The sequence below is a fragment of the Syzygium oleosum genome, unplaced genomic scaffold (assembly GCF_021117445.2).
Source record: "Syzygium oleosum isolate NSW1041296 unplaced genomic scaffold, Sole_v2.1 Sole_v2.31, whole genome shotgun sequence".
Taxonomy (NCBI): domain Eukaryota; kingdom Viridiplantae; phylum Streptophyta; class Magnoliopsida; order Myrtales; family Myrtaceae; genus Syzygium; species Syzygium oleosum.
This window is the reverse complement of record NW_026607515.1, coordinates 197,498-219,888: the sequence shown is the minus strand read 5'-3', so window position 1 is coordinate 219,888 and position 22,391 is coordinate 197,498.

Below are 22,391 nucleotides of genomic sequence, written 5' to 3'. Positions count from 1 at the left end.
CTTGCAATTCATTTACTATGACCGAAAATTGATCAAATTCTTGAGAAGATACTGATAGGGCCATCATATGGTCTTGAAGGTTACATGAGCTCTAATTTAAATGATCAAAAGAAAATGGGTTGGAAAAGTCCTACAACTTGTCAACATAATGCATTTGAGTCTTAAAAAACTTCCATTTTGTTCATGTAAGTCTTAAAACTTGCAACTTTAGTGTGCGAGTCCTTCCGTTAAGCTACAAATGCCTCCCAAGCCGCTTTTATACTTGAGGGATCATGTGTCGGCCTGTGACTATGGTGCAACAGAGATTGAACCGGAAACTTTATCAACCTCATCCGGTGTTCCGCTAATTTCTTCTGCACCCCAATGTGAAGATGAGATTGAGATTGATCAGGGAATCGTTCTTCACATTTAAACAACGTTACACCGATGACACGTTGGCTTTGGAATAAGATGCAACAGGTGAATCACACGTCACGTATCTTGAAGTGGTATTCTCATGATACTTGGAGCTTGGGGAAGGGAAACGTACCTTGTTCTGCTTGGATTGCATCAGATGAGAGTCATGGAATTGGAACACGAGGCGGCCTGATCACCCACCTCGGTGGCGGCAGCCTCCCTGGAGCAATCTCCCACCTCGACCCCACGTTCCCGTGGTGCGTCCCATCCCTACCTCCTCGCCTTGTCTCTCCTCCTCAAGTCCTGCATTCGCTCCCGCGTGTTCACGCTTGGGAGGCGTGTCCATCGCGCTGTGGCTCGATCCCAGCTGGAGCTCGATTCGGTGATTCTCAACTTGCACATCAGTCTCAACTCGAAATCCAATGATTGGGCAGAGGCGGAGAGGATTTTTATGGACTTTGATAATAAAAGGGACTTGGTTTCTTGGAGTTCCATGATCTTTTGCTCAGTCAATAATCTCATGGAGCTTGAAGCGGTCGAAACTTTCGTTCATATGCTTGAAGATGGTTTTTTCCCTGAGATTATTGTTTCGCGGCAGTTATTCCGGGCTTGTTTGGTTCCGGAGAATGTATCAATTGATGATACAGAATTCGAGTTTGTTGAAAATATGCCTCGAATTTGAGTCCGAAGCGAAAATCTGAATTTTAAAAAAAAAATCAATGGCTAAGTTTGGGAAATTAACTTTCCGAATATGCGTCCAAGTCTTGGGCGTGAAACAGGAAAGTCCAACTTGGACTCTATTGGGAATATACGGAAATCAATTTCCGTGTGGACTCTGGTTTCTTATTTCCATGAATAAGTCCCCAAGTGTTTGTTGGACTTTGACCGTGAAAAGTGGGCTTCTGGGTTTGCTGATTGGTCAGAGACAAGAAAGAAATAAAAAGATAAGAATTATCCTTCCTTGATGAAGTCGGCAAAGAAGAAGGGGCTCACATTTATATGCATATAAATATTCGGATAGAGGAGTCCTGATGCACGATTGTTGATAAAGAGCAGAGTGGTTTTCGTGAAGCCTATGTTCAGAGCAAAAGAGAAAAGTCTTGAAGCGCCGTTGTGACCGAGCGCTTGGCGTGGATTATTTCTCGTGGAATTACATCAATAGTTTAGTGTTCAAGTCAAGTAAATCTTGTGGTAAGATTTGTGTATAAGAGATTATTTCGTGAGAAATTGTGGGGCTAAACACTGCGTGAGCTATTGAGTGTAATTGAGGCTTGGAAAATACTAAGAGTATTCGAGTGACTTAAGTATGGTTGTAATCTCCGTTGTATCGCTTGATCTATAGTGGAATTTCGTGTTGCTCTCCCCGTGGACGTAGGTCACTACGACTGAACCATGTAAATCTGGTATCCGATTTATTTTTTTGTTCTATCAATTTTATTGTTCGATTGCTTAGCTTTTGCAACAATTGGTATCAGAGCCAGGCTTGACTGAGTTGAAGCGAATCGATGGCGACAGAAGAAAGAAAAGTGAGAATTGACAAATTTGATGGGAAGGATTTTGGTTTCTAGAAGATGCAGATTGAGGATCATCTATTCAGATGAAACTACACTTGCCCCTGTCTGGGGAGAAACCAGAGACGATGAAGCAAGCTGATTGGGAATTGCTGGATAGATAAGTGTTGGGTGTTATTTGGCTGACGTTGGCTCGTAACGTCGCATTTTACATCGTGAATGAGAAGACCACTGTAGGTTTGATAAAAGCTCTGTCGGACATATACGAGAAGCCCTCTGCAATCAACAAGGTTTATTTGATGCGACGTCTGTTTAACTTGAAGATGAACGAAGGTGCATCAGTTGCTGATCATATCAATGAATTCAATGTGATCATTAGTCAAGTGAGTTCAGTTGATATTGACTCTGAAGATAAGGTACATGCTTTGATTCTATTATCCTCATTGCTTGATAATTGGAATACTAGTGTTACTGGTATAAATAATTCCTTTGAGTCAATAAGTTTGATGTTTGATGGTATTCAAGATTTAATTCTGAGTGAGGATATCCGTAAAAGAGAATCTGGTGAACATGTATCTACTCCTATAGTAGGTGAAAGAAGAGGAAGAACTAGTATACGTGTCACACCCCGAACCCTACGAGCTCGCAACATCCCACCAATGGTCGTTCGAATGTGACATCTCAAGACTCATCGCTGACCCAACCAACTTACTAATGAGAGAACACATGCGGAAGCGAACTTGAAACACCCAAACAACAATCATACAAAGGGATAGTAAAGGAAGCACTTATACACAAACTAACAAAGCCACTTTTATAAACACATTGTCAACCCAAGGAAGATGCAATTTGCAAGCCTTTCTAAAGGCCACTTCTTATCGGACTACTCGCATACACAAAAAGGGTTCGGTAGTCGGGTCAACTTAGCTCCTTTAACAACAGGGGCGGTCCAAAAAGGATGGGGTATCGAAACCCATCATCAATCCCCATGATACCCTGGAGGCGTCCCCAGATCAGACTCTAAATAATCCGGCTTGGAATCTGAATTCTCAGGACTAGTGTCAGGATCGGTAACGGCCCCGTCAGAAGGATCTATCTCCATGGGATCCCACTCAGCAACTCTCAATACGCCATCATGGGGACCATTAAAACCTCGAAGAGGACCAAACAAAATGTCCCCCTCTTGATAGAACCAAGCCAAAAAGGTATGTGGCTTCCACCATGCACAACCTTCATCTACCCAAACAGTCGACGCATGCCTTATATAAACCTTATATTCTCCTACTGGGTACTTTGTTAATATATGATCCATATCCATCGGTACCTCAAAACGTTGAGGAGGACCATTCATGGTCGTGGGTCTGAAATGGTTAAATACAACAATGAGATAAATCTTAATAGATAAACTCTCTAAGTCTCGCTTAGGGCAACACGTACCTCCAGATAATCCTAAACATTCAATTCTAGCATCCAACATGCCATGAATAACCACAAGCACCCTTACCTCACATTGGCACATACAATAAATCCATGGCGTAAACGTGTGTAACACAATTAATAATCCAGACATATTTAACATCGATCTTAGGCACATAGCATTCCCCAATGCATAACACACGCATAGTTATCCAGATTATTAACGACCCATCGGGCCATACCGAACCCCAGCCGGTCTTCCGGTCTAGCCGGGCATCGTCCCGCTACTTCGAGCACGGCAACGTTCGGGATTGAATACCCCTTGACAAGCCAGGTACCAAACGATATTCCATTTAGGAGCATCGGTTCGGCCTCCACCGCGACATGGCATCATCTAGAACCCTCGCCTAAACGGCATCCGAACTCCCGCCGGGTATTGTCTAGAAGCCCCGCCTAGACGAAACTACCATGACCATGCACACACATCATTCACTCAATGCCAATTCTTATCTTTGCGATTTAGCCAAAGTTGATTGTTTATGACGTACAAATCTCTACGAACGAACATGTCATGAATCGCACTCGTTTCAATGTCAAGCATCATTAACTAATCACAATCAACCATTGAATCACATGATCAACCATGATTAACCAAGATTAGCCATGATTAACCACACGATCTACCATTAAGCCACATGATCAATATCTAACCATATGATCTACCATCAAACAACCATGATCAGCCATCAATCACCATGATCAACCACAACTAAGCAAGATCAACCATTGATTATTTGAATCAACCACTAAACAATCATGATCAGAAAAATCAAACCGCATGATCAACATTAAGCACTTGATCAACCATTCCAAGCCACATGATTAACATTTGAACAGCATGATCAATCAACAAAAACATGATCAGCCATGATCAATTTATTCTAGCCACATGATTAACATCAATCAATCAAGATTAACCACAATCATATGATCAGCCCTTCATGTCTCACGTTCAACCCTCTAAACCACATGATTAACATGCTCATCCACTAAACTAGTTTGATCAACCAATAGTCCAACTTGATCAGCCACTGATCTAGCTTAAACAGCCACTAATCTACCCCTAAACTACTCCATTAGTCACCTATCAACCTAATCTAGGGTTAGGAAGTTACTTACCACTAAACCAAGCTAATTTAGGCAAACAAGGGGCAGCAACCAGCAAGCGGTGAGCGGCGGCACAAGCGGCGGATGGCGACGATGGTGGCTGGTCATGGCGTGAACGGCAGCTAGAGGCGGTGGTTCACGGTGAGATGAGGGCTGGTCGGTGATGGTGAGGATGGTGACGGTGGCAGAACGGTGGCTGGTGGTGGTGTGATGGTAGTGGACGGCAGTGCTTGGCCGAACAAGAGGGAGAGAGAGAGAGAGAGTGAGTGTAACGGCTGGTATGAACAATAATGGAGGAGAGAGAAAATGAGCTAGTAACTCTATCCAAAATGAAGGGCTAGGATTACCCCTTGGTCCCCAAGTCAAGATCTAAGGGCTAGAATTCAATCTTCCAAGACAAGCCAATCAAGGGAAAACAAGAAAATAACAAAAGACAAGAGGGGCAAATCTATCTATGCTGGTCGGCCACACAAGGGAAGGTACAAAGACCGAAATGCCCTTCTAAGAAACAAAGGAGACCAAAACAATTTAGGGGTAAAATGGCATTTTCTAATTTCTAGTCCAAATTTCACTTTTCCAAGAATTTCCAAGCGAACCGATAACTAGGTGGGCTTAATGAGGCGACGTCCAATAGATTAGTTTTGATATCCTTGAAAGTTTGATACTCAAGTTCGGATTCTAATTCATGGCCAAAATCGATCAATTGCGACTTTAGTGTATATCAAACTAACGGGCGGCTTTTAGGAGTTACGCGTATTCAACCCATGGTTGATTCGATATCAAGCCACGTTTAAGTTTACTCAAGCCGACTTCGGTTGTCATGTAATTAAGAGGGTAAATCGCTAGTTTCGAAGGACACAAACATTAAGAATTGGCCTAGGGTCGTTCGCAATCTATACAATGATCAAACGGAAGCACTCGCGATCCAATTGTATAACATTGGCAAATCGTTCCATAACCATCTCTTGACCGGTCTATAATGGCCCAAAATTGTCCCTCGTCAATCTTTATGGTCGAAGTGTCAAACCATGATCGAGTCCTTAGGTCATGCGTACTTAATTCCTAATTAGCCTTTCTCTAAAGGTTAGTCTTCTCATCAGTGATCAATTTTGAGTGAGATTTAACTAAAAGTGCATCGATGAAATATTCATTTCATAAATCTCGAAAAGGGTCGAAATTCAGAATGTCACAATACGTGTTAGCAGAAGTGGTATAAACTCAAATAGACGAAGTCAGTTTTGGACTGGTGGTGCTGTCTTGTCGGAGCTGTGACAAGAGGGGGCATCTTAGAAGGGATTGCTTTAAGTTGAAAAACGATAAAGGTAAGGGAATTATAGTTGAGTCTGCGGATGATGTTACAACTATAGCAGATAGTAATTCAGATAGTGCTAATTATGTCTTGTCTGTCACTGATGACTTATCGTTTGGCGGATGGATTATGAATTCTGGTTATTCTTTTCATGCTACACCAAATAAGAACTGGTTTACTACTTATCAATGCACGGATAATAGTAAAGTGCAATTCAGTAACAACGCTGAGTGCGATGTTGTAGGTGTTGGTGATGTTAGAATTAGAATACATGATGGTATTGTGAGGACATTGACTGAATTGAGGCATGTTCCAGAGTTAGAGAAAAATTTGATTTCCTTGAGTGCCCTAGATTCAGCTGGGTGTCGGTATTCTTCATAATGTAGAGTTCTAAAAGTTGTTCGAGATGCCTTGATGATAATGAAAGGAATCAAGCATAATGGCCTATATGAGCTTCAAGGTGAGACAGTGATGGAATTCGCTGCCGAGACGTTGGATACATCAGTTCAAGAGTCTGAATTGTGGCACATGCATTTGGAGCACATTAGCAAGAGAAGTCTAAAGGTTTTAAGTGAAAGAAATTTGCTATGTGGTTATGTTACTCACAAATTGAATGTATGCAGGTACTGTGACTTAGATCAACGGCAGAAAGTGTAGTTCAATGCGATTGTCAGAGAAATCACAAATATTACGGAATTAATTCACTTAGATATCCGCAGGTTGCCGCGATTTCCTTCGAGGAAGAGTGCCAGATTTATGCTAACAGTTGTTGATGACTACTCGAGGAAGACGTGGGTGTTTATGCTTAGGCACAAGTTTGATGTTGTTGTCAGGATTAGGCAGTTAAGAGCTTTGATTGAAAAGGAGACTGGGAAAATGATCAAGCATGCGCGGACTGACAATTGTATCGAGTTTTGCTCGAAGCTGTTAAACGAATTTTGCATGAAAGAAGGTATAGTGAGACACCGCACTAGTGCTAATAAATCACAACATGTTGCAAAGTTGATGAGCAGAACATTACTAGAGATAGCCCATAAAATGCTCCCTAGTTCTGGTATGGCTAGGAAATTCCTGGCAGATGCGCTTAGTACGGTGAGCTACCTAAAAAATAAATCACCATCGACTACGATTGGATGTCGGACTCCCGAAGAAGTGTGATCAGGTAACGTTGCTGATTATTCTGTTATTAGAATATTTGGTTGTCCATGTTATGTTCGAGTTAGTGATGATAAGCTCGAAAGAAGGGCAATGAAGTGCATGTTCCTAGGTTATGCACAAGGTAAGCGGGGCTCTAAGTTGTGGCGCCCGGAGTTAAATTCACTTGTTATCAGCAGAGAAGCTACACTTGACGAGTCTCCAGTACTTCTAGCTAGGAGTGTTAATAGCAGTGTTCAAATGGATTCGAACAGTGTTTAGCTTGAGGTGGAGTTGCAACCAGAAACTCCTGAGGTAGCGGGTACTAGCAAAGTAATCGATACGAATGGTACTTATAGCGAGGTGGAGCCTATTGAGCTAACAGTTGTTGTAACTGCTGATATTGACAAGGTGCATATTCGATCTCCTGACAGATATAGATGCAACGATGGTTTTGCTTTATCTGCGGTTAAGGAGGTTATGTCAGAAAATCCTTGTGGAGCAGTTAAAGATGCATGTGGAGTTTGTGTTTTGATAAGGTCTACGGTTATAACGAAGTCCAAGCACGGCTTGGACTTGAAAGACGTCTGTGGTGGTTGAGCCCATTGGAGGATGTGGGAGAGTAGTAGTGAAATTCGGATTCTATCAATGCGATTGTGACTTGGCTCAAACATCGAGCCAAGGTTAAGATCGTTGAAAATATGTCTCGAGTTTGAGTTCGAAGCGAAAATTTGAATTTAAAAAAAAAAAATCAATGGCCAAGTTTCGGAAATTAACTTTCCGAATATGTGTCTTGAGTCTTGGGCGTGAAACAGGAAAGTCCAACTCGGACTCTATTGGGAATATACGAAAATCAATTTCCGTGTGGACTCTGGCTTCTTATTTCCATGAATAAGTCCCCAAGTGTTTGTTGGACTTTGACCGTGAAAAGTGGGCTTCTGTGTTTGTTGATTGGTCAGAGACAAGAAAGAAATAAAAAGATAAGAATTATCCTTCATTGATGAAGTCGGCAAAGAAGAAGGGACTCGCATTTATATGCATATAAATATTTGGATGGCGGAGTCCTGATGAACGATTGTTGATAAAGAGCATAGTGGTTTTCGTGAAGCCTATGTCCAGAGCAAAAGAGAAAAGTCTTGACGCGCCGTTGTGACCGAGCGCTTGGCGTGGATTATTTCTCGTGGAATTACATCAATAGTTTAGTGTTCAAGCCAAGTAAATTTTATGGTAAGATTTGTGTATAAGAGATTATTTTGTGCGGAATTGTGGGGCTAAACACTGCGTGAGCTATTGAGTGTAATTGGGGCTTGAGAAACACTAAGAGTATTTGAGTGACTCGAGTGTGGTTATAATCTCCGTTATATCGTTTGATCTATGGTGGAATTTCGTGCTGTTCTCCCCATGGACGTAGGTAACTATAATCGAATCACGTAAATCTGGTATCCGATTAATTTTCTTATTTTGTCAATTTTATTGTTCGATCGTTTGGCTTCTGCAACAGGAAGTGGCTATGTTTGATTCTGATGTGTGTGTTGGGTGTGCATTATTTGACATGTTTGCAAAGGGTAGTGCTGATTTTGTTTCAGCTTGTTAGTGGGCATGTGGCAGATACATTTACACTTAGCTGTTTTGTCGGCATGTCGAAGTTGGAGTTACAATCGCTGGGGGTGCACTTGCATTGCTGGGTTATACGGTCTGGATTGGCTTTGGATGTCTGTGTCGGACACAGCTTGGTGTACATGTACGCGAAGGGTGTAGCTAGTGGATTGCTTCATGATTCGAGAAAGGTGTTTGATAGGATGCAAGATCATAACCTGATGTCTTGAACAGCGATAATCACAGCATATGAGCAAACTGAAGACAATGAGGAGGCTATCAAACTATTTTCGGATATGTTATAAAAGTCCAGTGAGGCCAAACCATTTCATATTTGCTAGTGTTCTCAAGGCATGTGGAAGTATTAGTGATGTGGATACGGCGATACACATATACGTGCTTGCGTGGGCAATTCTCTTATTAGTATGTATTCTCGGTCGGGCCATATGGAAGACACTCACAGAGCTTTTGATGCACTACTTGAAAAGAATTTAATCTTTTATAATACCCTTGTGGATGCCTATGCGAGGAGCTTGGACTCCGCTGAAGCCTTTGAACTACTACATGAGATTGAGGAGAGAGGAATCTGAACAAGTGCTTTTACATTTGCCAGCCTTTTAAGTGGAGCTGTCTGTATCGGCGCTATTAGTAAAGGGCAGCAAATCCGTGCGAGATGGTATAATCAGGGCTAGACTCAAATCAGTGCATTTCCAATGCTTTGATCACTATGTTTTCAAGGTGTGGAGACCTAGAAGCCACTTTACGAGTTTTCTGCGAGACAGAGAATTGACCACTATGTATGCACGGTGGACGTATTGGGCAGATCAGGATCCTTTGTCGATGCCCTTCAGTTTATAAATTCAATGCCATTCAGGGTCGATACACTGGTCAGATCTGGTGTACATTTCTTGGAGCTTGCCGAGTTCGTGGCAACGTTGAATTTGCAAAACAAGCTGCAGCAATGATTTTTTAGCAGGAACGGGACTACCCTGCTGCTTATGCTTTGCTATCAAATATGTATGCCTCAGCTGGTCTGGGTAAGATGCAGCAGCAATCAGAAAGAAGATGAAACTGAAATATCTTAGAAAAGAAGCAGAGTGTAGCTGGATTCAAGTGAAAAATAACGTTCACAAGTTCTGTGTGGGCGACACTTCCCACCCAAAGGCATAGGAGATCTATGATGAACAGGACCGATTGGCCGGTCGAATAAAGAATCTGGGTAATGTTCTGAATACTGAATTTGTTCTTTATGATGTGGAAGGACAAAAGGAACAATATTTGCTCGAGCACAGTGACAAAATTGCTTCTGTTTTTGGCCTTATAAGCACCTCCAGTATGAAATCTGTCAGGGTGTTTAAGAATCTCCACATATGCGGAGATTGTCATTCTGCGATTAAGTATATCTCCATGGCAACCAGAAGATCTATAGTCGTAAGGATGCAAACTGGTTCCACCATATTACGGACTAAACATGCTTATGCAATGACTACTGGTGACAATGCTTCTTAAATTGTCTCATTCATTGTGTAAATCGAATCTCCGTTTTAGATTTTTGCCTTTGTTCCTATGTTACTTGAACTGGGATTCTATGATTTTCTTAGCAAGCCCAGCAATGTATATATCATGTCCTGAAATATATATAGCTTTGGTACTCCTACTGTCAAAATACCAAGCAGAAGACCTCAAATGGAGCTCGCAATCTTTCAGCAATATGATTCATGGAATCGACAACAGTCACGCTTTTGCCTTTGGATTTTCCTTGAGTGTGCAGTTTTTGGACACTAGATATTTATGTTCTGTTCTAACCTGAGCGTTCATTGGCTGAATATTCTGCATGTTTTTTGTTTTGGAAATTTTTTTTGTAATGCCTCCAACTTTTAGTTAGTCTTCATTTTCGGATGTGGCGATTTCTTGTGCTTTTATATCTTCTAGTTCGACTATGCGAGTTCTTGCCATTGTTGCTACAACATTTCCCAGACTGTTGCAGAGTGGATAAATTTAGGAAGTTGGTGGCTGAGAAGAAACAAGAGCAACTTTCATGTGCAAACAACAGTTTGAAACCGAGAGGCATGATCCTTGAGGGGTTCATGCAATGATCAAGTATTGCATCTAAGTCAGTGAGGAAAATGTTTACCGTCAATGGGGCATCGTTCCTGATGTACATCTTAGCTCCATATTGTTCCTCTGCAAGGCTTCTACTATACAGCATTGGAGTTGTCAAAGCAGGGAGGAAAATGTTTACCGTCAATGGGGCATCGTTCCTGATGTACATCTTAGCTCCAAATTGTTCATCCTTGAGGTGCTCGTTACTAGTTTCCCCCCAGCAAATGACTGCATATAATCTAAAGGCGTTCGACTAGGATGTGCACCTTAACTGTCATGTTGTTGCCGGCAAAGTGTTTTGTCAGTGGTAGCAATTATGATCATCTATACATACAATTCCTATCAAAAGAATATTCATATCCTCTGAGGCAAGACTTAACAAGGAAATAAAGTTATGCCACGCCTCATGCCATAAGCCCACAAAGCCACTTGCATTCTCGAACGATGCATGTGTTTAAACTAGTGCAGATAACAGAATCCGCAAAGTTAAATAATGTGCACAAGCAGGTGATTTGAATTAAGAATCCTATAAAGTAGGTAAGTAGCTTTCAGATGAATTGAGTTTCTTACTCATTCTCGTGGCTCTTCATGCTCACTGGAGAATCATCCTGATGAGAAACACCACTCGTTGTGACAGGGGGCTGTGCAGCTGTCTCTTTCAGTTCCATTGACATTTGTTGCTCCGCTGCACCATGAAAGGAGGGCGCGAACAATTGAAACATCACATAACGAAGTGTTCAAAGTACGACAACCAGACCCGTCTATTGGAAGGCAGAATTCATAGGCTGAAGTTCAAGGTCTAAATAAACCGACTTCCAGAAGGAAACAATTATAAAGATGATAGAACAAAATGCTCGGCGAAACGGTAGGTTCCAACCTAACTTTCTCGGTGGTTTGTTTATGATAACGTGTTTAACATAAGCCTTAACAGAAAGACTAGCCAAAACATGCCTCCGAACTATCTGCGGTAACAATGGTATATCCTTGGACACATTATAAAATCTCAAGTTTATACTAGATATTGAGTTTCCATCTTTTATGGAGATATAGATCTTTCAATAAGTTTGGGACTTTGCCTGTAACAGCCTGAATTTCGATGTAATTCCGGGATCAATAAATTGACCATATTTCGCATTTTATTTTAGTAAGTCTCGCCCAGAGCTGATCACTCTCGGGATACTAACCAATAGGGTATGGCTAACTAGGAAAATGGTATGTGGACCAGTGACCCGATCGTGAATTGGGCACCGATGTCGAGAAATGACGAGAGAATATTATGAACCAGTATGGACCGATCTTAGGAAAGGTAACGGATCTGGTTTGGGCAAGGCCAACGATGTACCATCGGATCGCAGGTGATTCTGCAAGACCGAAAGTACACGTGGCCAACCAGTCTTGAACTTGAACCGAGCGATCGTGACCTCTGGAACTAATGATAATGTCTCATTCTCTCAATGATCGAGACCATTACGATATGGATAGCCCTAGGTCGATACGCGTAACTCATAAACAGCCGCCCGTTAGTGAGAGACCCTGAAATTGAAAGTTTAGCGAGTTTTGTTCACGAAATTGAGCCCGGATTTCGAGGTCGATTTTCGAAGGCTTAAGAGACTATTTTTGGGAATCTGACGTCATATTACGCTGGCCACACACGTTTGGGGTTAGTTCGAGTGAAAATTGGAATTTCGGTCCGGGGGTGAGAAATTACGGTTTTGCCCCTGTGGGCACCGAGGCCGGATTCAGAGGCCGTTTGAGGTTATTTTTCGCGGCCAATGTTATGTTGGGGTGGCCACGCACATTTAGAGTGGTTTTGGCCAAAAAGTGGAATATCGACAAAAATTAAAAAAATAATATTATTTTATTCCCGAAACTTTGCAGTCAGTTTTCGAGGACTTAAAAAGTGAATTTTGCGATTCCGACGCCATATTATGTTGGCCACGCACATATGAAACGCGTGTGTGCGAAAATTGGAATTTTGACCCGGGACCGAAAAATTACCAAAATGCCCTTGGACCCATTTTTGGTAATTCCGAATTTTGGATTTAATTAGGGTACTAACCAAGGTGAGTTAGGGCTAAACCAGGTCTGGTCAGCTTGGGTTAAGGATCAATGGCCATTTTACCCCTAAATTATTGGATGAGAAGGAAGGATAGCCCTTGGATCAAGGGCAAAATTGTCCAATAGCCTAAGATAATGACACTTGGAACCCACTAAATCAATTGTCGACCCTTATTTGACCAGATCACTCTCTCTCCAGCAGACCATTCGGCCAAATCCCCCGAGAATTTCCTTCTTCTTTCCCATTTTCTGTTCTGCAGTTCACGTTCTGCTCAAACTGGTACTGTTCACGCCGGAACAGTACCAGCCGGAGCTGTCCCCGCCGAGCCAGCACCACCAGCAGCCCTTTCCGCCCAAGAACAGCCACCCTCAGCCCATTTCCAGCACTGAACAGAAGCAAACAGCAGCAAATCGCCGTTTCCGTCGTCGCCGTGGACCGCCGGCTTGCATCGGAACGCCGCCGTCGATCCTTACCGTTCATCGGTGATCGACCGCCCGTTCCCGTCGTCCCGAGTCGTTAATAGGCGAGTATAAACCCCAAACCCTTAATTAGTCTAATTGTGTCCTTAGGGGGTAATTAGGGGTTAATTAAGCTCATTTAGGACCTAATGATGTTTATTTGGGTGTAGGATGATTATGATAGGTCATTAGGGCTTAATGAGGTTATTTAAGTGTGGATTAGTATTCAAAACAGCCCCTGTTCTGGTACTGTTCACAAAGTACCGAAATTGTGCATATTTGTCTAAGTTTTGCACTAATTGAATTCAATGATTCAAGGCTTGAAATTAGACAATTCAAGTGTTAATTAAGCTCATTTGAGGCTTAATTATATGTATTTGGTGGTTGGATGTTTGGGGTAGGTGATTAGGCCTTAATGAGATGGTTTAAAGGTGGTTTAGTGCCTAAATGTTAATTTTTCCTGGTACTGTTCATTCAGTACCGAAAATGCCTAATTTGTGCCCAAGTTGAATATTCTAAGAATAATGGACTAATGACAAGAATTTAGGCATTTTTAGGGGATGATTAGGACGTGTATAAATCCTATTGAATGACCCTGAAGTGGTGAGTAAAATTCCTAAACCCGGATTAGGACTGTTAGTGCATTTTTCTAGACTGGTTTAGGTATTATCGGTATAATTTGGACTGGCTTAGATAGTATCAGTGTGTATTTCAGACTGGGTTGAGGACGGATTGGTAGAAATTATCATTGGGAAATTTAGTGGATTAATGAGAATTATTTGGGGAGATTAATTGGATTAAATGACCAATTTAGGAGCCCGTTGGAAAATTACCGGGTATGTCCGGATTGACTGATTGTACGTCAATTGTGCTTAATTGTGGTTGATTTCATACTGCTATGTCGTATGTGGTGTGGCTGATTTTATGGAGTGCGATTGGCCATTGTTTGGTTTATAATGATTTACTGATTTGTGAATCGCACGTTAGGCCACACGGTATTAATTGGGGCAATTAAGTACGTGTTGTGACATTGGGTGTATGAATTATATTGGTGCTCGTGGTGCATTGCATTGCATAACATGGGCACGCATTGCGTATGCCAAGAGTGAGGCATGTGATGAAATTGTGCGAGAATGCATGTCTACCATGAGCATGTGATCACCTAAAATACCCTGAAACGTTATACGCTGGGTTCAGATAATAATGAGTTGTGTGATCACCTAAGGACCTTTGGGTCATGACCTTCGGGTCGATACCGTCCTCATGCACTTTGAAGCAGGACGATGCCCGGTACGTCCGGAAGACGACCATCCTCATGCACTTTGAAGCAGGCTCTGGTTCGTAAGGAGATCAGTGTTGCGCCTCATGCACTTTGAAGCAGGCTAGAGACACTGGGCCAGATCGGTTGCTGCGCCTCATGCACTTTGAAGCAGGCTAGACGCACCGGGCCGTGAAAAATTGATGACTCGAGTCGTAATAAATAATAAATTGGGCGATTGCCAGTGTGCCAGTGTGGGCCAGTGGGCCGGGAAATACACGTGACATGTCGATGACATTTGCATGCATGAACATGCATGGACTGGCATGCGAGTGTGTGAGCCTCGGTGCATGAGCATGTGATTGGCGTACGTGTGATAATGTGTGCCACGTACGTGCCGTGATTATTATATATTGAACTGCCTAACCTGCAGGGTCAGAGGATTATTTGATTGTTGTTGCACTATGGTTTCACATATTTATTTTCCGGTCAGGAGATTGCATGTTAGCCTAGCCTAGGTTTAGGGGGTCATACTCGCTGAGATTCGTCTCACGGTTGTGTAAACCGAAACATTTTCAGACTCCCAGCCGTAGGATGCCGAGGACACCACCACTTTTTGGGATGCTGCATTTCATCCAGCGGTCGTTGAGCGTGCACCCCTGTGGAGACGGAGCAGATCGGAGAAGTGGCTGTTTGGTTATTCCTAGGAGTTGGTGTTTTATTTGAGTTGTTGGGAGCACTGTAAAAGGAGTTTTAAAATAGTGATATAAGTATGTACATATTTTCTGCGTTGATAATTGTTTATTGCTTGGCTATCCTTAGTCTCATGCGATTTATTGTATGGGTGTATATATTTATTTATATACGTTGCTTCCGTATGTGTTTGATCTCTGATTGGGCGTTGGGTCGGCAATGCTTCCTGGGAGCGTTGCACCATAATCGACCGTCGACGGGATGTTGCGTTCCGATAGAGTACGGGCGTGACATTGCCTGTTCAAAATGTCATCGGAATTAGGATGGATGAGAGAGCGAAGCTATTTATTGATGATTTCTATATGCAATACCTCGGTTTCAATACAATTTTAGTGATTAGGCGATTAATTCATTTTAAGTGTCCACTTAAGAGGGTGTGAGTGGTGATGGTAACTCCTGGTCACGCAGATTTTAACGTCGATTTCATCTTGTCAGCCACACACTGGTTCAGGAAAAGAATAGTTACCATTCTAAGTCAATATAGGACATGAGATGCCAAACACAACAAAAGTCCAGAGGCTACAAAACAACTTGTACATAGGTGATGCTCACTCTTCTCTGTAGTGTGGTCTTGTCAAAACAAAGGATGCCTGCAACTATTCGTGTCATCATGTGCTTTCACGAAATTGCATGTTCTTTGCTTACTTGCCAGTTCTTGAAGGTGAAAAACTGAATGGAGCACTAATTTCGTGGCTTGTTGAATAAATCCACTGATTTGTTATTTTGGGTAGAAATAAATGTTGGCAATGGAAAAAATTCTCCTTTTTTTCATCAAGAGGAAAAAAATTCTCCTTATCTGCAATGATTTCTTATATGTTTTTGATACTCAAATAAATTAAAATTACGATATAATAATCTACGGAAATACAACTATCACATACTACAATACAATGAGAATTCAAATCTCAAAATTCAACAGCTTTGCTGGTGTGGGCAGGTTTTTCAGGGTTATGCAATGTCTATAGACTCAAGATTTAAGGGCCTAACCATTGCAATTAGGGTAAATGAAACAAATGGTCTCTAAATTTAATCGACGACAAAGTCTGAGAACATAATATAGCTCTTGAACTTTAAATTTATTCAATATGGTCCATAAACTTTAACTCAATGTGTAATGTCATCCCTGAATTTTTAATTTATTCAATGTGGTCTCGGAACTTTTGGTACATGTTCAATTTAGTTCATGAACTGCATGAAATTTTTCAATGTTATCTCTAAACTTGAATTAATGGAAGGACAACATTGAACATTGTCATATAGTCTAAAGACTAAATTGAACATGTACCAAAAATCAAAGGACTACATTGCATAAATTAAAAGTTCAGGGGCAACATTGCACATTTGATTAAAGTTCATGGACCACATTAAACAAATTTAAAGTTAAGGGATCACATTACACATTGGGCCAAAATTCATGGATTATTTGTATCATTATCCCCTTGCAATTGTGAGCTACATCACTCAGATAAAGTTGGAGAGCCACATCAACTTGTTGTTCATATTCTCATCACTACTCCCATGTTTGCATAAAAAAATGACTAACTTTTAGTTATTATTGATATGTGATAGACTTAAGTTGCGCATGACAACTTGCCAAACAGCGTTTGATTCTGTTCTTTTGTTCCCAGAATCAGTTTGGGAATAGAAATGCGTTTGTTTAATTTTTTGATTCTGGGCACAATTTTATCAAAAATTGTTCCCAGAATCAGTTTTCAAGAATAAAAAAAAAGTAGCTTCTTGATCCTAGGAACAATTTTGAGTATCAATTTTTTTTTCTTCTTCCTTTTCTTGGTTTTTAATGTAGCTTCTAATGTCCGGCCCGATGACCGCCCTCGCCGGATCTGATGAGAATAAAATATTTTAATAAAAAATATTTTACCGGCCATGGCTAGCGACTAGGCCATGGCCAAAAAAAAGAAAAAAATATATTTTTAATAAAAAATATTATTAATAAAAAAAATATTTTACCTGCCATGGCCGGTGACCAGGCCATGGTAAAAAAATAAAAAAATATATATTTTTAATAAAAAAATTATTAATAAAAAAAATATTTTACCGACCATGGCCAGCGACCAGGCCATGGCCAAAAAAAAATAAAAATGTATATTTTTAATAAAAATATTATTAATAAAAAAAATATTTTACAGGCCATGGCCGGCGATCAGGCCATGGCCAAAAAAAAGAAAAATATATATTTTTAATAAAAAAAATATTTTACCAGCCATGGCCAGCGACCAGGCCATGGCAAAAAAAATAAAAATATTTTAATAAAAAATATTATTAATAAAAAAATATTTTACTGGCCATGGCTTGCGACCAGGCCATGGCCTAAAAAAATAAAAATGTATATTTTTAATAAAAATATTTTAATAAAAAATATTATTAATAAAAAAATTATTTTACCGGTCATGGCCGGCAACCAAGCCATGGCCAAAAAAAATAAAAATATATATTTTTAATAAAAAAATATTTTACCGGTTATGGCCGGCGACCAGGCCATGGCCAAAAAAAAGAAAAAATACTTTTAATAAAAATATTATTAATAATAAAATATTTTACCGGTCATGGCCGGCGAGTAGGCCATGGCCAAGAAGGAGGAAAAGAAAAAAAGAAAAGAAAAAAAGGAAAGAAATATCAAAATATTTAAAAATATTATTAATAAAAAGAAATTTTGTGGTGTTACCAAATGCATTTCTGTTCTTTTTCTATTCCAGAGATGGAATTTTGGGTAGTTAACAAACGCTTTAAAATGCTCAGAATCAATTCCGGGCACAGAATAAAAAAAAATCATTTCTGAGCAGAATCTGTTCCCGGGCATAGAATCATTGTCATGCGCAGCCTTAGTCGATGAGAACAGAGTTTGGTCATTTATGAATAGAATTATCGACAACTTGAAGGATTGACAGCTTGAAGGAATCAACAACTTGAAGGAATCGACAAAAAGTGGAGTCAACAATTTCGTATGTAGCTATTAAAAAAGTAACCGTCAACATAGTGGAGCCGAAGAAACCGTCAAGATAGTGGAGTTGAAGAAACCGTCAAGATAGTGGAGTCAACGTAACCATTCGGTAACCGTTTGTAACCTCTGTTTGTAACCTCCATCGATAACTGTCGATTGTAGGCTGTAAATAGTCACATTGTACTCCTTGGATGCCGCCCCCTGCACACAAACAAACAATCAAGTTATCTTTCAATTATTTTTCAATTACTACACTATAGTTATAGTTTCCACACTTACGTCGTCGATTAAATTTGACATGTTTATTAGCTGTAGTTTTCAGATCCGTGTCGTTGATTAGATTACGACATGTATCTTTGCTATATATCATGGTGCCTCATTCTTAGGATTTGTCGTTGACTAAATTCGACATGTTTCTTAAGCTTTACCGTCGATTAAATTTCGACATAGTTTGGGTACGTTTGATTCCATTTGAAGTATTACGTCCTCAAGATTTGTCGTCGATTAAATTATGGAGGTTTGTGTACGTTCATGACTGAAGTTGCTCTCCTATCCATTAAAGAAGAAAGGGCCATTTACTTTGTCTCTCTCTTGGCCTGGTTCAATATTGAAGTGATTATGTTATCGGGCTTTCTCTTAAATTAAATTTCAGCACAGTTTATGTATGTTTAGTTTCGTTCGAAGTGAAGCTATCATTTCTCTTGTCTATTGTGATATTTTCTGTCCGGAATTGCCACTGAACTTGTCTTTTCCATAAAAATCAAAGAATAAATTTTGGTGAAAAAAATTCATCGTGGAGTTGAAATCCGACACAACATCCTCACAAAGTTATCTCCTCAAAATCCAATCGAACTAATAAGCTGATGTTCTTTCGTCCACTGTTGCGATCGAACAATTGTTGACACCTAAATTTTGCTTATTTATTTAGGGTTTAATTGCATAAAAAATTAGGGATTGATTTTTAACCCCTAAACAAAAATATTTTCATTAAATTGTGTGGCATGTAGACATTAGGCGCATTTGCATTAATAGGGCCTATTAGAACATATTTTCCTTTTATTTTATTTCATTTTTATTAAAAAAATCATTGTAAAAAAATTTAAAAGGAAAAAGAAAAAGAAAAAAAGAGAAGACAAAAACGTGATCTCTTCCCTCTCTATCTAGGCTCTCTCTCTCTGCACACTTACACAAAAGAAGAAAAAGGGGAAAACGACAGAGGCTTTCTTCTTTCCTTGACTGACATGATGAAGTACTCTCTTTGACCGTGCAGTCCATTCACCGAAAGGGGATGATCTGCATGTACTAAAGAAGAGGAAGAGGGACCGAGAGAAAAAAAAGGAGAAGAAAGAGGGTTCTCGAGGGAGAGTTCTAGAGGAGAAGGCAGAAGCCAGAACAGAGGCACAGAGGGGAGAGAACAGAGAGGGACAGAACGGCGAGCGAGAGAGCCGGGAGAGAGCTAGCGAGAGAGAGAGAGTCCGGAGAGCGAGATCGAAGGCGAACGGTCCCCGGTCGGTGACCGTCGCGCCTCAGCCGCGGCCGACGAGCCCCCTTTCACGATAGGTCCCAGTCCCGAGCGCTCGCCGGGTTTCGTTTTGGTTTGGTTCGATTCGGGGTCGGTCTCCCGAGGATCCCGGCTCGTAGTTGTATGAGGCGCACGGGTGTAGCCCGTTCTACCGCGGTCGCCCTCCATCCGCCACCGCCGAGTCGGGTAGGGACTGTGGCCGCCGCCCCTGTTTTTATTTGTACTCTGTTTTTTTGGGGGGTCACTGGCCGGAGCTCGCGGCCGTCCGGCTTGCGCGAGTTCCAGCCAGTGACACCTCGAGCTCGGTCCTGCTTGTCTGGGTATTGTTGTGTGTGAATTTCGAACGTGTTTGAGCCTCAATCGAGCTTAAATCCCTCGCTTTCGTCGACGCCCGCAATGTGCTTGATGATATGCCCGAACCAACCTTTGAATCTGGCTTTGTTTAGCTGCGGTCCTGGGGACGTCGGTCGGTCCCTGCGTGCCGTCGATCGCCACGGCGGTCCGGGCGTGGCCATGAAAGGGAGCGAACAGCTAGTCCATTGTCGGGATCTGGCTAGTTCGCAGCCGCTCGGCCCCTCATCGGGGCAGCGACATGAACGTGAGTCGAGGTGCGGCCGAGCAAGGGCTCGGTCGCACAATAGAAAGCCCCGACCGCGGAGGTCGGGGCATGTCGAACGACTGTCGAGCATGGGCTCGGCCGCCGGACCGGAAATCCCAACCACAGAGGCTGGGTCTTGGAGGGAGCCGGCGTTCTGGCCGGTCGGCAAAGGTGAGACAGTGGACGCGGCGTCGGGCGGCGGCCGTGGAAGGCGAGGCCCTGGGCACAGGGTGGCGGTCGCGAGTCGGGTCGCGAACCGGGTCGGACGCGCGGGCGAGTCGAGTAGGGTTTCGGCGATTCGGGTTCGCGGCATCGAGTCGGGTCGGCGACCGCGAACCGGGTCAGGTTCGTGGGTCACAACCGGGTAGGGTTTTGTGGGTGTTGGGCTTGGTTTTAGGTTTATTAGGTTTTTATTAGATTTTGGGCTTTTTATTTTTTTTATTTATTTTTTTCAGAATTAGAGTGGGTTTCATTAGGTCTTGGCCTTTCGCGGGTGGGCCGAAATTGGAATTTGGGCTAAATTGTCTTGTTTTGTCTTTTTATTTCCAGCGGGCTTTGGGCCTTTATTATTTTTCTAAATAAAAAATTCGGGCTGGGCCCTTTTTCTTTCTTTTAAATTCGTCGGACCGGGCTCAACAAATGAACCCGGTCCGGTCGTGGACCCGGGCCGGCGCGCCCGGGTCAGTCCGGATTGGATGTAGAGATCCGACCCGAATCCGTTTTATATTATTTTATTATTTTAATATTTAATTTTTAAAAAAAAACTTTAAAATTTTTTTTTATCCCGGTCGGATGTGGAGATTCGACCCAGTTTGTTTTATGTTATTTTATTATTAAAAAAAATCAAAAAAAAAATTTCAAAAAAAAAATTCAAAAAAAATTCAAAAAATTTCAAAAAATCAGAAAATATATTTGGACTTTGGAATTTGTTTTTTCTGGCCCTATTGTGTGATTAGTGTCATATTCGACTGTACGTTGCTTGGTTCACACACTTTGAGTTGCGCATTTAATTTAATCTCGTGTGTGGTGGAATATGCACATTAGGTTCATGTATTGATTGTGGACTCCCTTAGCCTGGTTAGGGATCGAATTTTGAGACTCCCGATTAGTGTGAACACGTTAGGCAGTAATTTAACAAAGTTAGGTACCGAAAGGGCACTAATTGGTCAATTAGTGTAAACAAGTCCCCGTACCCATTGAATCTTTGGTTCGTAGAAGTAAAGCATTTCTCCCGTATTTTACTTGGGTATCTAATCGACCCACAAAAAATCGATTAGTGGCGACTCCTAAGATGAAATTGATTTGCATGTTAACAACTTAAACTTAAGTCGCGAATTGATATGGGCTTGGGAGAGCTCGAGCTAGGCTTAACTTAGTAATCCATTAGCCTAATCCCTTAGGTGGCAAGACCGGTTCGAGGAGGTCGCGATAGCTTGGCGACTCCGCTGGGGACTTGAGGACTTAGGCCATTTATCTTGTTCAAATACATTCCTAGTGTGAATATTTTGCTATTGACCCCTTATTTTGCAGGTTTGGGATTTGGGAATGAATGTTTATTCTTTCGGATGCTTAAAGCATTGTTTGCTTATGAACTGTTGTGCATGCTTTAAATGTTTTAACACTACACTGTTGCATACACGACCATGCTGTCGGACCTGGGCCGCGCTAGGAATGTTTAGGATGGTATTGAGTTGGATACGATTTCGACCGCGAGGCCGCGTAGTAGAGGTTGCCCAACTCAATCCCGAAAGCTTTTTTCTTGGTGTCGAGAATGCTTACCTTTGCCCGCGAGGCCGCGTCGCATCGGGGTATCATTCTTGACTGAGCCGGAGTCACGAGGACTTGGCTTAGTACGTGAGGCCGCGACTAGTCATCCTACCCTCGTGGCTCCGATTTGTTAAGCCGTCTAGAGTAGAAATCGAACCTCACAAGTACATCCGCATGCCTATGTGATAAAAAAATCGCCATTCACTGTAAGTATAATTTCTCTCTTTATTTGTTCATTTTGGTTGAAGCTTTCATTTTAAATTCGCGGAAATCAATCGAATGCCCTAGGTGATTTAGGCTTATAATTGAAAATTTTGACTATTATTCTTGATAGTCAGCCTTGAACATAAATTTCAAACACCTCTTATCTGGCCCTACAGATTAG